Source organism: Genypterus blacodes, unplaced genomic scaffold, assembly GCF_046128005.1.
Source record: "Genypterus blacodes isolate CSIRO-AG114 ecotype Tasmania unplaced genomic scaffold, CSIRO-AGI_Gbla_v1 ptg000053l_1, whole genome shotgun sequence".
Taxonomy (NCBI): domain Eukaryota; kingdom Metazoa; phylum Chordata; class Actinopteri; order Ophidiiformes; family Ophidiidae; genus Genypterus; species Genypterus blacodes.
Genome location: NW_027466865.1, coordinates 352,275 through 368,894, shown reverse-complemented (window position 1 = coordinate 368,894; position 16,620 = coordinate 352,275). Strand labels below are relative to the sequence as shown.

At 46.3% G+C, this 16,620-nt stretch overlaps 1 protein-coding gene across 2 annotated transcripts in view; it reads left to right on the top strand.

Annotated features, from left to right (window-relative positions):
• Nucleotides 1-6,312: 6,312 nt before the first annotated feature.
• The window catches only part of sema4c (sema domain, immunoglobulin domain (Ig), transmembrane domain (TM) and short cytoplasmic domain, (semaphorin) 4C), a 74,706-nt gene continuing 64,398 nt past the window's right edge, over nt 6,313-16,620 (top strand). For both annotated transcript variants that reach the window (XM_076151047.1, XM_076151046.1), the window contains exon 1: nt 6,313-6,865. The gene's annotated coding sequence lies outside the window, so the exon portion shown is untranslated. The remainder of the gene's footprint in view (nt 6,866-16,620) is intronic.

Sequence of the window (16,620 nt, the reverse complement as noted above, 5' to 3'; positions counted from 1 at the left end):
TTTCACAAAGTCGCTGTCGTGGAGATGATCTACGTTCTTGAATAAAGATCTCATCTCAGAGGGCTGCAGGAGAAATGTGCTGCTGGGTTGAGCGACTTCTGATCGAAGCTCATCTACCATCTCCTCTTCAGCTGCAGGTCAGAACCCAAAGATGAATCGTGTTTGTGAGGCTATTATAAAACTCATCTCTAAGACGAAAAACGCTCCAATTACAAAAGGCACTCGTCTCTTCCTGTCGCCCTTTTAATGAATATACAAGTTGAATGAAATGATGTTCACTTGACTGTAATTTCCGCCTTCCGTGGAGGAAGGAGGGAGCGCGGTGTGCTGTGGGACACGCTGTATTACGCTCATCTCAATAGATATTAAGCAGCAGATGATTGCAGAGGCGGTGAAACGTCCGGGCCATTCATTTCACATGGAGACGAGAGATTTCTACACTTCGCCCCACAAATGTTTACCCATGAAATTGCAACGAGATGAAATGTGACAGATCAGCAGCGGCCGAAAGCAGTTTTCTGTCTGAAAGCTAACGTGGTGAAAAGACCTTTAGATTGATTATGACAACTTTGGTTTTCTATCGTTTAGGATTAAACTGTGACTGCCGGGTGGTAAAAAGCTTTTATTACATTTTCGCCTCAGACCCTTTACAATTTAACTCACAATCCTTTTATTGGGCAAATTCTGTCTCCTTTAATGGGCCTGGTGTCTACCATGTAGAAATGTGATGTGTATCATTTAGAAGAATTTCACTGGCAAGAAATAGTTAGTGAACCTTTTAGAATTTCTTGGCCTTCTGCTTTAATTACTCATGAAATGAGGTCTGATCCTCATCTAATGGCTCCTTTTCCACAGGGCCAATCCCTCCTCGTCTCCACCGCACAGACGCTGGCGATCACTGCTGTTGGCAGGCTCCCACGTCGCTTCATTCAACCCCAGTAAACGCGCTGGTCTGTCACCGTGGCGTCGCCTACCAACTAGGCAGGAGATTCCAGCTGTTCAAACGCGAGTGAGACACAAAAACCTGAACTGAGATGAAATGAACGTGAATTTCAATCCCGACCTCAGCTCAGGTCTCATCTACCGAAACTAATGAAGCTCCACATGGAGCCAGAGGCCGAATGCAAACGCCAGTCTGGAGTTAATTATTATTATCATTAATATGGGTTTTCTGACCTTTTGTGGGCTTAAAAATCAAAAACAAAGACTTTAAGTTATACTTAGTGCGATGATATAGACCTTCTGAGTGATGAAGCTGAGGAGCAGAACTAAAGCTGGAGTGCATTAAGAGGTTGTTTGTTCAGCTGCAGAGCTCCTGTGAGTGCAGGTCGGTTCTTAAGGGTCTGAGCCAAGTACTGAAACCAGGCTGGTGTTCTTTGTTCTGCCCTCACAGAACTTATTACCACCAACACAGATCTGGTTACATTCTCCTCTTAATTTCGAACACTTTTGAACAGCGTTTCCACCCAAATTAAATTGGTTCAGATCCCAAAAGGTTGCATCCCAAAAGGTGTTGCCTGTTTTTCTAACCTCTTTATTTTATTTCGAACCATTGCCACCAAAGATATATAGGTTTGGGTCCCAAAAAAGTTGGTTCCTGTGTTTGAGTGGGAACTGGGACATGATGAGGGTGTGTGTGGGCCTATTGGATTGATGGCACCTGGGTTCCGCAGATACTGGGCTAAATTGGTTCCAAACCCAGAACTTTTTGGTGGAAAAGTAGCTACTGTTGTACAGTGCTGCCCCCTGTGGTACACACATGTATCGCACCACAGGAAGCACTGTGACTCCAGAAGTTCATTAACTTGATCAACAACATCACATTTGTGTTCATTGTTAGACTCTGATTGTTTTTGTGACTTTTAAGACTGATTGTGACTCAGGGGGGTCGTTGTTTCTCTGGCTGTGTCTTGATGCGTCTGCAAGCTCAAACCGACTCCTGCACGTCTGAACCCAACACGAGGAGCCACCTGCTGCGACCCAAACCTGTGATTTTCCACTGTGCTGTTTATACCCGGCGGCCGTGAAGGGTAACGTGAGGTAAATGAGGTAATCGCTCAGAATAAATGTTTCCCAACTCAAACAGCTCCCAGTATACATCTTTGCCAAAGTAAACCCCAAATTTCATTGTGTTGGAAAAGTCCAAACAGAGGAGCAGAGGCTCATGGGAGCTGACCTGCGCTCTGCCTTGTAATAAGACTTTAGCCCACTTCTCGCCGGCTGGCCTGCTTCCTGCGTCAGACAGGAGCTAAACGCTCGTCACTCAGTCAACCTTGGTACCAGGAGATCTGGGACACCGAGAGACCCAAGTGGAGTGAAGCTATGATTTTACAATTCCAGCCTGCCGGTGAAGGACGAGAGAGAGCGAGAGAGAGAGAGAGAGAGAGAGAGAGAGAGGGAGAGAGAGGGGGGGGGAGCGAACGAGACACAGAGAGTGAGAGGGAGCAAGAGAGAGAGAAGAGAGACACACAAAGTATTTTTCCTTCATGTTCCTATGAGTGACAGCAAAATCTGTCTATCTTTCTCTCCCTCTCTCTGTCTCTCTCTCTCCCCCTCTCTCTCTGTCTCTCTGTCTCTTTTTCCCTCTGTGTTGAATGGTTTCTCACCCGTCTTATTCCCTCCTATATGTCGTCCTGTAGATTAAACCTCAGTCTGCATCAGGTTTCCTCTTGCTCTCATTCATATCATCTGGTATGTTTTATGTGTTTTATGTGTAGGGAGGCAGTGGCTCGGTGGGTAGTGCTTCCGCTTAGGAACCGGAGGGTCGCCGGTTCGAGCCCCTGCCGAGGTGCCCCTGAGCAAGGCACCGAACCCTAAATTGCTCCCCCCTCTGCGAAGGGTGGTAATGTAATGTAAGTCGCTTTGGATAAAAGCGTCTGCCAAATGATCGTAATGTAAATGTAATGTAATGTGTTGACGCTGCTGTCGTGGCCTGAGTCTGACCTGCAGTATATGTGTGTTACTATTAGGTTTACTAGGAAGTCAGCTCGTCATCCTCCTCCCCCGCACCGGCAGAACGACTGCATTGACATGCAGGCGATGCTCATTTATCTGCGGCTGTGTATCAGACCTGTGATTTATTGAAAGACTTTATAATCTTAAGATGATCCGTGTCAGTTCCTCTGAAAGAAAATGCAAATGTGCATCTTTATATCCCCTCAAATTAACTTGAGGAAAAAAACGCCCCTCCGCTGCAGCGCTGTAATTACTTATGTTTCCTTGTTATTGTTTCTAGGATGCTCTGAAAAACAGCACCGAGCTGCTGACTCGCTATCAGACCATCTTTCTCCGCCGCTCTGTCAGCCATTAGCCTATAATTTATGCTTTCACGCTTTCAAGGTCTCAATCGCAAAGCAGTGGCTTCTTTCGGCGTCTGCGGGAAAGTTTTTGCTTTCAGCTCATTCGGCGGCTGTACATTGACTGATTAACAGAGGCACTGACAAATTGAGAGCTTCCTCACTCCCTCTGCAGGTGTCTGAACAAAAAAAAGAAAGAGGGACCCAGTGGCACCGAGGTGTGAATGAAAGCGAACAGTGGAACATGTTTAATTGTAACATAAAGAGAGGGAGTAATCACGTGGAAAAGGCAAACTGCAAACGTGATCTGGCAAAGAAGAAGAAGACGAAGACGAAGCTCACATGAAGTAGAGAACAGAGGCAGCACAGTGATGATACGTCACCTCGGGACAAAGTTTCCAGCTCTTCTGTTGACAAATATAAACTTTTCTGACAGAGCAGGAACGCTGCAATATTGTCAGTTCAGCAGCGCAGACTTCTAAATTAAAATCTGATTGGTTTTGGGCCTGAGGGCCTCGGGAACGGCTCAGCATGGAAGGAACTGAGAGGAAAGCTTGAAGTGTGTGTTTGCTCCCAGTCGGCCGGTGAACGGGTCACTGGGCACGTCGCTAACAAATGGAACGTGAGGTCGAGCCGCCTCACATACACACAAGTGATTTTCGCACAATACATCAAAGTCTATCTGATCAAACGCTCGGTGCAAACAGTGGCCGTCAGCAGGAGTTTGTGTGTTCGGTCGGGAAACTAAGAGGCTGAATGGTCCTCTAATCAATCTCAATCTGCCCACCGGGTTTCACTGAAATCCATCAATAACTTGGAGATACCTTACTAACAGACAAACAAATCTGGGAATAGACCCAGTGACCTTTTAATGCTGATTGCAGCATCGTAGCTCGCTGGCTCTGTGATTCTGTAAAATGTTGATGACGATGTAATTAGATGTGAATTTACCTGCATACACACCCGGTTAGACACACACTCAGCAGGTATGAGGCGAGCGAGTGCATGCTGGACAGAGATGATGTGGTTGGCTCAGGCTTTCTTGACTCCACTTCGGCCCCCACACATAGACACACACATATTTTCATCCCATCGCATGTCAGATGACAAAGTGGATGTCACGCCGACCTGAGCAGGAAGTTGTATTTTGCCTTTTACGCTGGAGAACCTAAAAGCAGTTTTTGGTCTGATCGTGCGTCAGTGAGCTGCAGTAGATTGACGTGTTTCTGCAGATAGAGACATCAAAAGGTTTCTAGATAGACTGTAAATGAAAACAATAACATGGACATGTGTAGCAAACGTACTTAAGTGTAAGTGTTCACTCAGATCCACTTAAAATGCTGTGTTCGTTTAAATTCCTAGAAAACCATTTGTGTGTGTGAGATCAGAGATGGTTTGTTTGCTGAGCCGTCTGTCTGAAGGTTCCCTCAACCATCTTCACTACTTTCCAATCACATTCAGACGCTGCAAATCATTTTGCAGCGTCCCAGGCTGACGGACGGCAGGAAACACGAGAAAATTGCTGACGCTTTTCTAAAAGTAATGAAAATTACAGCTGATGGCGGAGATGTTTTGCCCGCTCCGCTGGGAAATAAGCAATGTCGCTTCCAGTTTATTGATTTCTCGCTGAGGTTAAAAGGCCTTGTGGCACATGTGTTCACAGCGTCTGAAAGAGTCAAATTCTATTCCTGTTCATTTTCCTACTGTCTCATTGTAGCAACGCTCCACAGCACACACTTATTCCCCTGTTCCTCTCGGTGCTGAACATGTGCATTAGCTCTCACAGCCTAGCCGGGAAATTCAGTGTTGTTCCCCCAAAATACAAGGAGATTATGATGTTTGCCCTCCAATGTGAAGACTTCAATCTTTGGATCATAATCCTGCGTCTCATCCGTCTTTGTCCTGGTTTGGATTATGTATCATTTCAAACACGTATCATATATTTGACTGGTGCCGGCGTAGAGGATAAATAGCAGCAGCATGTAAGTAGGACACAATTCACCGTCTGTTGCATAAATCAAAAAATAACACAAACGCACACGAATATACATATTGTAATATATACATGCTGTATATTTATGCATATACTTGTTCAAAGAAAGCTGTGAGGCAAAAATGCAAACATTCCAGAGATGACAAAAGTTGAATTCAAACAAGGATTTTTAATAAGATACAATACAAGATTTCATTTGAATCTTTGACATTTAACCATAGTTATTTAGTGTTATTTGTCATAGAAATGTAGCTAAGTTAGGAAGCCCTTACCTAGAACAAAGTTTGGTCCTTCGCTGAATCTCTTCGTTTTGCCATAATCGGGACTGGCAGGTGAGCAATAGCGCCATCTAGAGCCAGGCAGGGTATAACAGGGAGGTCATTACAATAATGCTGTGTCCATCACCCCCCCACCCCACCCCACCTTGTTGCTTTATTTCATCACCGATCATGTCCAGATTGCAAACAGCCTCTCTGGAGGCACGCCCTGGAACCTGCTGCCTTGCTCAACAGCACTTCAGCGGGCAGCAAGGAACCAGGCCCCCACAACTCCTCCATTGTGTTCTGATGTTCCCATTTAGCTCCAGACCACCATGTTGACTGGGGGGGTCTCTCTTAAAATAGGACCCCTGAGCGTGTCCGGGTCAGGCCCTGCAGGCTGGGGGCCACTTTGCCAAAGCAGACTTACAATAAGAGGCTCCTAAGTCCTGATCGGCCGGTGGAATGGCCGCTGGGGCCCCCGGTGGACTGCGGGCCCTTGTTCGCAGAGACTAATGGGCGGAGGCGTGTGTGTGAAATCCTGCAGGTCCCCGCTGCGATGCGTGCTGCAGGAGTAGACTGGGGGCGCACACACACCCTCTCTCTCTCTCTCTCTCTCTGTCTCTCTCGCTCGCTCGCACACGCACGCACGCGCGCGCACGCACGCACGCACACACACACACACACACACACACACGCATACTCTCTCTCGCTCTCACACACACTCACAAACATTAACTCTCTCACACACACACACACACACACATACAAACATCACTACGACTGGAGACTGGCACAGAGACGCAGCGCTACGGCCGCTGCGGAGCGTGTGTGTGTATGGTGCGGTCTGCTGGAACTCGCATCCCCGCAGAGAGCGACTGAAGCACGGACACATCGAGCAGGCTCGGCCCTGACTGTGGATTTAAATTCTCGTTTTCCCGTCTTTCCCTTGTTTTCCTTCCCTCCTCCTCCTCCTCTTCCTCCTCCTCCTCCTCCTCTGGTTTCGCGTTACAAAGCCTTGGGAGGGAGTTGTGCGTAGAGCCAGTTCCTCTGTATGAACTGAATGACAGGATCATATGGCTCCGTTTTCCTGAGACAAAATAAGGGAAAAGGGGAGCAGACGAGAGGAGATAAAGCCTGGACGACTTCGTCACACATTTATGAGGATGTGGAATAATTTCTAACTCAGATTCGGGGAGCAAAGCTGAGATAACGGAGCTCGGAGACGGAGACCGGATACTGGGTCTGCCGCCGGAGAAAGAGCGGAGCACAGCGGGAGGAAAGCGCAGGATCACCGCCACCAGCGCCGCAACCAGCAGGTAAGTTTGTTACCGTTACTGCTTTGTGTTTGTGTTCCCGTAATGGAGGTTGCGGTGTGCAACGTGTAACGCACCGAGGAGGGAAAGTAGCCGGAGGAGGTGCGGCGGAGGCGGCAGGGCACCGGAGCCGGAGCCGCTCTGCGCTCCAACTGTTGAAGCCGCGAAGCGTCTTAACCGAAACAACCGAGAGGCTTTGATGCGCGTGACGGCGCGAGGATGTTTGCGTGACGGAGCGCGAGCGCGGAGATCGAACTTTGTACAGCGTAAACACGGCGCAGTGCGGCCACGGCGAGCTGGAAGAGAGCCCGGCAATCAGTGCGACGCTACACACACACACTAACGCAACCGAATTGATCTACACAGAGCACACGCACATACACGCACACGTACACACATACTCCACGTACACTTCGCTGATACTGTGTGTATACTGCAAAGGGGGGGTTACTTCATGTTGGAATATTCCTGTAATATTCCCAGATTTCCATGTTTAAATGTGTGAAGTTTGGATGACCCCATTCTGCTGAACACGCTGTTTGTTGCTGCTCAAAACACCTTAAATAAAGCCCTTATTGAGATTTAATGACTTAATATGGAATGGGAATAATTCTAAATGTTAAATTTGTTTTGCACATTTGCTCCAAAGTTTTGTTCCGGGTCAGATTGTGACGTTAAAATGATGCCAGAGGGGAAAGAGTCACAATGGGAAGTCTGGGAAAGTGTGAAATCGTACACCTCTGCTTAAGAAAGGGATATGAAACAACAATACAACCTGCTGCAAGTATAGATAACACACACACACACATACACACACAGGCCACAAGTGGAGTAAAACCTGAGGAACACAAACTTGATCCGGTGATTGATCCATTGATTTGTGATCCCTAACATGCATGAGTCAGTTTCCTGTATCTCCTCAGACTTCTTTGCTTGTGGCGCAGCTTCATCCTTTCTAATCCTCAGTCGTCTATGTGCGCTTGTGCTGACTTGGCCTTTGTTTGTCCGTCTGTCCGCTCATCATACATTCATGCACAGCAGCTCCTGTCATATTCAATGCTTAAGCGATTTCGTTCCCCCGCGTGAAGAGTAATGAGTTTCTTGTCTTGTTGCCTCCGTTTCTGCTGCTCAGACACTTTTCCATCTCACAGAGCTGTGACAATAATCCAGTGATTTTGGGGCTTTACTCTGGAGTGCTCCCCCCCCCCCCGCCCCCCCCTGTCCTTTTAGTCTAAATGAAATAAGTATTAGCTCCAGTTGAGTGATTATTGTAATTACTCGGATGTCCTGTACTGGACACAGGGAGAGGAGCAGGAGGAGGGGGAGGAGGTGTTTCCGCCTCTTTGTCTGTAGTTTGTTTATAACCTGGATGGTTTCTCCGCCTGTTAACCTCCTAACACACAATTAGTGTGAGAGCATGGAGAGGACGGACGGATGGGTCGAAGAAAAGCTTGGTGTTATGATTATGAAGAGGGAGGCAGGGTGTGTTGTGTGTGTGTGGTGTTGATTAGAGGCTTTTGTCATTTCTTGCTGTGTTTTTCATTAATTTCACTCCCATTTTTTCGTATAGTTGGTGTGTGTGTGTGTGTGTGTGTGTGTGTGTGTGTGTGTGTGTCATTTACAAAGATGAATGAAAGTAACACCCGGCTGAATTGTGTGTCCACACAGGGAGGTAGTTTGACATTTTCAGCCTTTGCGGCGAGTCAGGGTGATGTAACAGAGGATAAAGCACCTAAACCCACTCTGTTCACCTTTTTAAATAGTGAGATTCACTGGTGGAACCTTTGAGACGAGACAATTCATCCCAGGTTCAAGCACAAAGTGTCGATTATGAAAAGGTCGCACGGGGAAACGCAACAACTGGAAACCAGTTCAGATGTCAGTGTGAGAATCCCTCCTGACATCTGTGCTGCCTCCAGTGAAAGAAAATCCTTCCAAGAGCCGGGATAGCTGTAACAAAGGCACACACACACGTGCATACACACACGCAAACACACACACACACACTGCAGCCCTGCGGCCCCAGATGTTAATGCCTCTATTGAAAGAGCCACAGGACTCCTGCCGACTCGATCTCTTCATTGTTGGACAGACAATGGACTCCACAGCCTGATGGTCGACCTTCCTCCCATCACACACTCCTCTCTCTCTCTCTCACACACATACACACACACACATACGCATAGTGACACATGCAAACGGCCACATGCATCCTGCACACACACATACGCCTTTTTTTAGCACTGATTTGACCAAATATTTGGATTTCCAGGGAAGTTACATACAAACTGCCTCACTGAGATTGTTTACATTGATTTGTTTTGTTCTTCTACTATTTCCGGTACTGTTTGTTAACACGTGTTCATGTTCATGTGTGTGAGTGTTAGTGCACCTCAGGGTGTTTCAGTGTGCATGGTTCACTTCAGCATCTGTACGTTTATGTGTGTGTGCGTGTGTGTGTGCGTGCGCTCATGTGTGACTGAATTTGTGTGTTTTGACACCAGAGGGTCAACATTGCATCATAGCCGTGACTTTGTCGCTGCAGCAGATGTCTCTTGTCTGGTCTGGTGTGTGTGTGTGTGTATGTGTGTGTGTGTGTGTGTGTGTGTGTGTATGTGTTTCTTCGGCATCTCTGTGTCACATGCATCACATCAATGAACAGTGCGCCCACATGGCCAGCAGCTGAATGCACAGCAAACCCGTGACAACTGCATGATTTCTGATGATGCAACTTACATCACATACAGGACACACACACACATGCAAACACACACACACACACACAGTGTTTGCTGCCGTGTTGTTGTGTAAGTGTATGGATCTGAATTCGTTGAGCATAATATAGTTTTAGACGGTGACAGAAGCATTTTCCCGTCCTTTGCTGCTCACACACAAGGTTCCCGTGGGACTTGTGGAAGAAGCAGAGAGGCAGCAGCAGAGTGTGTCTGCTTGCCTATCACAGAAACATCTTGAAAAAATTATTTAGCCTGGCATCAAGCTGGTGTGTGCGTGTGTTTGTGTGTGTGTGTTTGGATGTGTGTGTGTGTTGTGTTTTCCTGCTGAGCCAGAGGCAGTTCTCCTCGCTGGCCGTGCCCTCGCTGTTCCGATGCTGCTTGAACAGAACCACCAAGTCACTGTGAGTGTTTGTGCATCCATTTGCCTCTGTGTGTGTGTGTGTGTGTGTGTGTGTGTGTGTGTGTGTGTGTGTGTGTGTGTGTGTGTGTGTGTCTGCGCTTGTGTGTTTGTATGTTTTTTTGTTGAGTTATGTGGTTCATGGCAGACCAGCTGCAGTGTCTGGAGAGCAGAGGCAGATGGGTCATGATCTCTGTGTGTGTGTGTGTGTGTGTATGTGTGTGTGTGTGTTGTGTGTGTGTGTGTGTGTTCACTGGGGAGCAGGGGTGGGGCTGGACAGGATGATGTTTAGACTAAAGGGAAGAGGCTGTTTATGAGATTGATGCAGGGTCAGAGTGATACAAACCTCATGTTTTCATAATCTGTGTGTGTGTCTCTGTGTGCATGCATGACAATGATTGGTTCATCATCGAAGACCCATTTAGCTATAAACACAAGGCTGTGTGTGTGTGCACAGCTGCATACTCAGGGTGACACTGTGACATGACAACGTGAAGTCAGCTTCACTTATAAACACACACACACACACACTGAGCATTTGTTACAAACCAGCGAATTTGCCTATATTGATTTATTTTTCATTGATTTAATGATTAGTTTTACAGCCCTGATAGGCGCTGTAACGCCTTCACTTTGATGACCTCATATTGTAATTTTATCGCTGTGCTATAAATAAACATTATGACTGTGATCAAACAAAATGATCACAGTTGCGGCTTTTATTTTCGGTGCTTTAGCTTTTTTTCAGTGCAAAAGTACAAAAAATGTGTCACCTCATGGCTTCCTGTTGTTACATCTCCTCCCTCTCTGGCTGTTATTCCTGTTTGCCTTTCCTGAAGAAACAAGGATAAAATTGAAAATCTCATCAAGCTTCAACCAAACAGCGCCCTCTACCTTAACTTCAATTTGAGCTTTAACCCAAGAGTGCTCCATCAAACTAGGCACACCCACTTCACACAGCGGTTGGCAGGGTCAATCAAAGGCCTGTGGACCTGGGACGTGAACAAAACGATTGAAATCACTCCTCCTCCCTCCTAAAGTGAAAGCGTGTGCTGTTATCCCCGTGTGTGCGATTAAGCGTGAAGCCGTAAACACAGTGAGCTGATGTAACTTTGAGCAGTGGCTCCTCAGCATCCTCTTGCAGCAACACTGCAAGAGAAAGCAGAGTTCAATGGCTCATTTGCCATCCATTTATATCGCTTTATTGATGTTAAAATGTTTGGCACTCGTAACAAAGAACACAGACTGAAGCGCACACACACACACACAAACACTGACACCAGTTCACACAAACCCCAAAGTGCTCCAAACGGCTTTATGGAGCGGCAGAGAGGTGGATCCAGAGGGGTTTGGAAGCTTCTTTCAGACTCGAAGCTTGTGTCTCACAACGTATTCATTCCTTTATGCTCTCTCTCTCTCTCTCTCTCTCTCTCTCTCTCTCTCTCTCTCTCTCTCTCTCTCTCTCTCTCTCTCTCTCTCACACACACAGACACAAACACAAACACACACGCGCATAGCTCTCTCACTCATTTCAGCTCAGTTCAAGAAGCATAATGAGTCCATTTTTAAATTGGTGGTATGTAAGCTCTCAGCCATAATCGAAGAGTCAAGGGCATATTCTACCTGTTGTAAATAAGAGCTTTGCTATGATAAAGGAATGTGGCGTTTATCCTTTATTGCTGCTCGGCGTAATAGCGGCGGCGGTGCACTAAACGCCTGCAGCCCTCTCTCGAATCAATTCAGTTAAATAGAATGAAGTCGTATCCCGCCTGTTGAAAATTAACAATATCGGTACAATGGGGCCTCGCTGGGAGTGCAGCAGTAAACACGCCGCCTTCCGTTAGCAATGCGGCCGTGTCCTCTGGGCCGCTCGATACACAAATAAGCCTTAAGGGCAGAAATAAGAAGGCTGGAAAATCCAATACGCCACTCTCGCTCCTGGAAACACATTTTGACGTCATTCAGACAAGCACTCCACTCTGACCTGCCATCACTCCCCATTGTGGGGCGTTTGTGAGGTAATTGCGTTATTGTCAAAATACGGCTGTGAGAGGCGTCATCCAAAGCTAATTACCGCTGTTTGAAACAAAGGAACAGTGGGAGAGAGCAGATGGAGAGCAGCGCAGCCGCGTCCCGCCTCGCGTGACCACGTGCGCCGCACAAACCTTCCCTCCCGCCCGGACGCCCGTGTCTGTCAGAGGCCTGCAGGCTGACGGGAGCTCGGGGTGGCCCACGTCCTCTGCATTATGTATGAGCGGCGGAGTGGAGGTGCAGGAGAGCACTGACCTGCTTGTTTCCGACCAGCTGACCGCGGTTGACCATCTGCTGCCCACCGTGCTCGCTCGCCCTCTCTCTCTGTCTCCATGTGTCGCTCCACCCCCTGCGTTCAAATCGACCCCTTAATTAATAGGTTTACATCCTCTTCTCCAAATTTAAAATGGAATGTATGGAGTTACTCAATGAGATGTAAGCCAAGAAGAACAATTTCTTGTCAGTTAGTATATATGAGGGGGGTTTATCACATTTCATCTTCACATAGCAGCCCAACTCATTTTTATAGTTAATGTTTCATCCTCACACTTGCGTTCTCTAATATTGTCCGGTAGCCTCTAAAAGCGGCGTTGGCCGGCCCGCTGTGTTCCAGCTACTTAGCATGTTTTCTCTGACGGGCCCCAAAGAGGTTTTTTGTTTTGTTTGTTCCGACTCAGCAGGTATTTTGTGTACAGCAGACTGCTGGAATCGCTCTCTTTTTGTTACTCTGGTTTGGGTGACAAGTCAAAGCAGTTTGGAACCAGTACGAATGCAGGAACTGCTGTCGTTTGTTTGCAGTGGCTGCTGCTGCGTTTGTGTGTGTGTGGGTATATGCTTATTCAGCTTTTGCTTCCACTCTGTTTTAATGCATTGTTACACGAATAATGTGTGCAAATGTGTGTATAGGCTCCTACCAGCTGATGGCAGGTAAAATAAGGCAACCTGCTGGCTTGGATACTGGCTGTCTGAGATTGTGTGTGTGTGTGTTGTGTATGTGTGTGCAGCTAAATGGGGGTTGTGTGTGTGTGCGCAGCTAAATGGGGTAGTGGGGGGGGCTATGCTAAGCAGAGCATGGGAGTTTGTTTTTATGACAGCCTTTTTTGGCATTGTTCTGGTCCGATAGAGCTCACCCTCCCTACCGTGAGACTGGCCGTTAGTGGGCAGGAAGCGCCGGGAGCGCGCAGCTTGAATACACACACACACACACACACACATAGACTGTTTCCAGCACAAAAAACCCACCCTGCCATCGGCCTACTCTCACATATAAACTTTCAAAAAGACAATAAAACGTTGGCCCACGGCTTGCAGGCTGGTAAGCTGCAGTATATCCAGGAAGGAGCAGCAGCCGGGCTAATGGTCTCTCTGCTGGACTGTCAAGGCTGCACACAGGCTTATCAGAGCGGGAAGGAAATGGGCCACCTTGCTGCACTCTCTGGGTCCCCTGGGCTGACGTGCGCTAGCATCTTAGCTTAGCTTTGCTAGCGTTTAGGAATCTGAGCGCCATCGTCACTCCATGAAAATCCATGAAATGATCAAATAAATGATGGAAATATAAATATTTACGCCGTGGAGCGCCTCTGATTAGTAACTTAAAGCTACCCCTAGCGTGGCTGCAGCTAATAAACTCTGTCCATCGCTTCTTACTGGGAAGTCGATGCTGCTCTCTGCTGTGGAAAAATCAATGGTGGACCAGTTTGACTCCATTTACTTCTGTTAGCCCCTGAAAAAAAAGATTCACTTTCGAATCAAGATTCTTGCCTTCGGGATTCAAGATCGATTCACAAATTCAAACAAATGATTTTCAGTTTGTGGTTTCAAACGTTCTAATGCAGAACTACACACTGCATCCCAGCAACAGCAGGTGGTGTGTGTATGTGGGAAAAGGTCCCTATGCCGCTCAGAATGTTTGCATTAAGTTTAGAATTGATTTTCAGATCCTGTCCTCTGAGAGTCAGATTTGAATCACATCGTTCCTAAAGATTCCCACCTGCTGAGAGACATTCAGTGTTTGTCCGGCCTGTCTTTAAATCAGAGCTGGTGATTATCCTACTCAATAGAATTATAAATGTTTACGCAGTGGAGGTTGTGTAATTGGTACTTTACTTCAGCGTGGCTCCTCCTCATTAACTGAGCCCATCACCTCTTACTGGGAAGTCGATGCTTCTCTTTCCTGTGGAAAAATCAATGGTGGACCAGTTTGTCTCCTTTTCCAATCTCTGTTTAGTGTCACAGGGTACTTTTGGCAACAGTAAACAGGACGGCAGATGATGTGCGAGAAACTCCACCGCTTAACTTTTATGAACATGTATAAAAATGTGTATGTGACCAATTTGCTTTTGAATGGACAACAATTGTATGTTATTTGTTAGTTTATATTAATGTGTTCATATGTCAACTTGGTTGGTTCAAAACTTCACTTTCACGTGTTGTTAAGTTGCTTGAGAACGTCAACAAGTGACATCATCTCTCTGTAAGCGTTACATTTCTCATTAGAATTATGGGACTTACTGTTCGGGAAATCCTGTCTTTGTGTCTTCTTGGCGCTAACGAAATATTTCTAACAACCTTCATATCTAAAAACAGACAAGAACATTATTGTGTCTGTGAATCCCACACTCAATGTCTGTTTATGTTGACAGCGCCTCCTCGCCACCTACTCACTCACTTTGCATATTCCACACCAAAATACAAGGTCATATCCTTCAGGTAGCAGGACTATGGTCAATACCAAATGTAAATGTAAGGTCGGTTGCCATTGATCGCTATCGCGTCTGGCGAAAACGGTGTTAGAATGACCAGACGCAGAGCGGTTGGCTGCTGCCCAGGACCACCGCAGTCTGCTTTTAGCTCTGCCGCCAGACCAGATAGGCAATAAACATATTGCACAATATATAACAGACTGTAAACATAAGCCGTCAGCTGGGAGAAAGCGTTCACTGCAGTAATTACCAATAGGAGATAATGGGGAATTTCTGACAGCTACTACGTCTCCCACTTGTCAAAAATAATTGCAAAAGTGTCAACAATGCGGCGACAAAAGCAAAATAGTCAATTTCTGTTAATGAAGTTAACTTTGTGAAGTTTTTAACTTATGAACTGTATGATATGAGAGATGTTTATTTGTATTGATCGCTACTGGGAGGGGCAGCTGAGAGATCGACGGCACGTCACAACGCTCATCTGTGATCGAGAGCTCCGACAGCAAGACAGAAGTCATGGAACAGTAACACGTGGAGATGAGTTTCCTTCGTATAGGCAGTTCGGACTTGCCCTTCGATTGCAGAAACTCGAGGGAGGACAGCAACAGTCAAATAGAAAAACACAGGTTTCATGTCATTATTCTCAAGGAGGAAGTGGTTTAAGAAGTTTGGTTCACACGCTTGGTTTTGGACGTCATGGATGGAGGCATCTGACTGGGAATGAATCAACAACATCATTTTGTGTTGTTTCCATTTCTGCCAACATGATTCAAACGTAGCAAAAAGCTGAAATCCACATGTTTCTGGCCTTCGTCGGACTCTGGACATCAGGCTCAGGTTGGGATTCACAAACCTACTGATATGAGAATATTGACTTTGTTGACATATAAGGATGAAGCAGTTTTCTCCATTTGTCTCGTGGTTCAGTTTTCCCGTTCTATACGGCGTGTTTCTTATTGGACTTCCTTTACCTTCTATTCAGTGTGTACAATATTTCACTGCAGCTTCTGTTTAGTGATCTGAAAGAATGTTGTATTTTGTCAGCTATGCCTAAGTGACTGCTGCGAGCTGACTAATACAAATATTAATGTATCCAGTTACAATACACACATCTCACACACACACACAAAAGCGAGCAAGTTTTATTAAGAGGGTCGTTTGTCTGCTCTGCTTGTCACAGATTATTAGTCACTATATTAGCTGTCAAAAAGAAGCTGCATCATCTTTGGATGCCTTTTCTCCCTTTTATTAGTTTTCACTGTGAAAGTTCAGACTCAATCTTTCATTGTCGTCTTTGTGGCTCTTCTGCCGCCTCCGAAGCTTCTTCTTCTGCTGGTCACATTTAACTTGAATCATCTGCTCTGAATTACAAGAATTTTATTACATCTATTTCATTGAACTCGATGCCTGAAAAAAAATACAACAGATTCCAAATTATACGCGACTTTCTCTGCTTTGGATTTAGTTTTAGTTAGTAAGGGATGATTTTCTGGGTGTCTCAGACGAGGACAGTGCCATGTGATGTGAGGGGAAGCTGGAGTCTATAACGTCTTCCACCCGGCTTGTAGTGCAGTCAGCTGACTGTGAGAGTCCAGAGAAACTGCTTGCATGACAGCATAAATCAGAACCTCTACAAGGGAGAAACTTCACAGCATTAGAGTCATTTACATAGACTTTTATGGGCTTTTCCGGTCAGCGGCGCCACGTGCTTACTAGCAGCCCAGGATATCGGAGAATTGGGGCTAAAAAAGAAAAAGAAAAAACAACAATAATACATCATGTTTGATGCTGAGTCACATGATGAGCTCAGTATAAAAACACTGATACAGTGACTCACTTTGCTCACTTTCTGCGTGTTGACTTGTGAACCCACTCTAACCGACTCTTTTCTTC